The following is a 2259-nucleotide window of genomic DNA, read 5'->3' on the forward strand; positions in this document are numbered from 1 at the left end:
TAGCCGGTCTACCATGGACCCAAATCAAAGCGGCCACTGGCCGACACTCCCCCAGGGACACCCCCGCGTGCTTTTCCGGTGGCTCTGTGCACTGTGGGTGGTTCTGGGTCTTGTGGCCAAGTCCTCAGGCCTGTGGCCAAGCGGAGAGGGCTGCTGTGTGTCTCGGCGGCCACTGCCCCACGCACGCACGCTCGCGCCCCTCTCCCGCGTAGGACCCAGACGCCTGCTGCCCGGCTGGCCACTCCATGGCCTGTCCCACTCCATGGGCTGCCCCTCGTGGGCGTGGAGGACCCCCGGCTGGCCTGGCTCCGATGCCCGCCCCATGGCACCACATCTATGTCACTCGATTGGCCGAGCCTTCGGCGTTTCCCGCTCGCCGGGATGGCGCGTCCGGGCTGGGGACGGCCTCGCTCGCCTCGCTCACCGGTGCCTCCGGTCTTTTGTCTTCCACCCTAGACCCTGCCTGCTCTCACCCAGCTGCAGAACACAGCGAAACGACGTGCCACCTCACGTTCAGAAGACACGTGTGCGTGCACGGTTCAAGAGGGTCTGCTTTGGTGGACACAGAGGGTAAGGAACGCACCACACCAGGCTCGAGTCCCGGGTCACCCGCTTTGTAGTGTGAATGCTGGACGCGCCGACCTCCGAGTCCGAATCTGCTCGGCTGTATGATGGAGGCATTCACAGGGCTCCTTCGGTCGCAGTGATAAAAATAAGACTCAGACAGGCAGGAGCTAGGCCGGCAGACTGGAGAACTACAGACCGGCTAAAATAACTTCGGAGGAGCTCTGGAAAACTTGCGAAAGTCTACAGCAGTCAGCCGAATGCCCAGAAGAGAAAAAGCCACATTCGAGATGGCAGGAAGTTTTGTGGTGTTTTCGCGGGCCCTCACCCCACCCCTCCTCAGCACGGTGCTGGTGTCGGGAGGAGCAGAGGCCCAGCTTCCGACTCCCTGAAGCTGGAGGCCCAGAGCGACCTCCCTGGCCGCGCTCTAACATGTCGGAGGCCGCCCGAAGGGCTGGTCTCTGCTCAGTGTAACATGGTGCTCGGGAGCGGGAGAGTGGCCTGGCCAGGACCTCAGCCCGGGAGAGCCCAGGAAACAGGGGGCCCTGCCCGAGAGGGCATCAGGGGCACTCGGAGGAGAAGTCACAGGCGGAGGGAGGCAGCAGAACACCTCAGACGCCAAGGAGAGCCTGGCGGACTCCGGCGGACTGAGACATTTAAAGCGGCCGTTTCTACAGGAGGGATCAGGAGGGAACACACACGGGGGCCCGGGGCAGAAGCGAGACGGGGCGAGGCCCGAGGAGACCGTAAGCTGCACCCCAAGCTCCGAACACGCCCTTCGCAAGCTCTTTCTCCACAAAGGCTGGGCGAGGCGGCTGGGTTCAAACGGCCAGTCTTCACGGTGGCAGCGGAATCGCAGACCCTTCGAAGAAACAGGAAAGCACGGCCCATTCGGAGGACGGAAAAGAAGCGCAGACTCTCTCTGAAGAAAAACACCCACTGGCCCCGCGAGGTGAGCACTTTAAAACAAGCGTTTCAGACACGCTCAGAGAGGTAGAAGGAAAATGCCGACGAGGCCAAAGGAAATCAGAACGACAGCGTGAGAACAGACTTGGAGAATTAGAAGGAGATACAAATTTTAAAAAGGGAACCGAACAGAAGTTCTGGAACCAAAACCCGAAACGACGGGATGGACAAATTCGCGCGCGCGCCGGGCGGCGGACGGGACAGGCGGGAGGAGCTCGGCCAGCTCCCCGAACGCGCCTCGACGCCGTCCGCGCGGCTGCGTGGTCTGTTCCTCGAAGGGATGGACCTTCGTTTTGGGCTCTTGCTTAGGAAACTATTTCTGCCGTCGTGTCCTGTCGTGTCTGTGTGACTGGGACCGGCTCCGTCCGCGGGGCTGCTGCACGCTTCCGGTCACAGATGCTCTGGAAGGAAGAGACGCAGCGAGTGGAGTGTACGCAGGTGCTCAGGGCACCCTCAGGTGACCGCATCCTTAGTGCGCGCGTGTGGACTCCGGGGGTTAGGGCCGGACCCGGGACACGGTCCCTGCCAAGGGACGTCACTTCGTAGTGAGAAAAGACAACATCACACACAGAGTGAGAGAGACGCAGACGGGGAAGCGAGAAGGAGCGGGTGTGGGCCCGAGGCTCGCGTCCCAGCTCGGGGTGCGGCCTCTCCCTCGGGAGTGGGGTGCGTTCTTCCAGGCAGAGATGACTGACGGAGCGAAAATGGCCATCGGGCCCCTGCATCGCA

At 62.4% G+C, this 2259-nt stretch overlaps 1 protein-coding gene across 1 annotated transcript in view; it reads right to left on the reverse strand.

Moving 5' to 3' along the window:
* Positions 1-1627: 1627 nt before the first annotated feature.
* LOC105306615 overlaps positions 1628-2259 on the reverse strand; it is a 4713-nt gene continuing 4081 nt past the window's right edge. The window contains exon 3 of the mRNA XM_023524165.1: positions 1628-2259. This exon is cut by the window's right edge and continues 1 nt beyond it. The gene's annotated coding sequence lies outside the window, so the exon portion shown is untranslated.

The sequence above is a fragment of the Pteropus vampyrus genome, unplaced genomic scaffold, assembly GCF_000151845.1.
Source record: "Pteropus vampyrus isolate Shadow unplaced genomic scaffold, Pvam_2.0 Scaffold449, whole genome shotgun sequence".
Taxonomy (NCBI): Eukaryota; Metazoa; Chordata; class Mammalia; order Chiroptera; family Pteropodidae; genus Pteropus; species Pteropus vampyrus.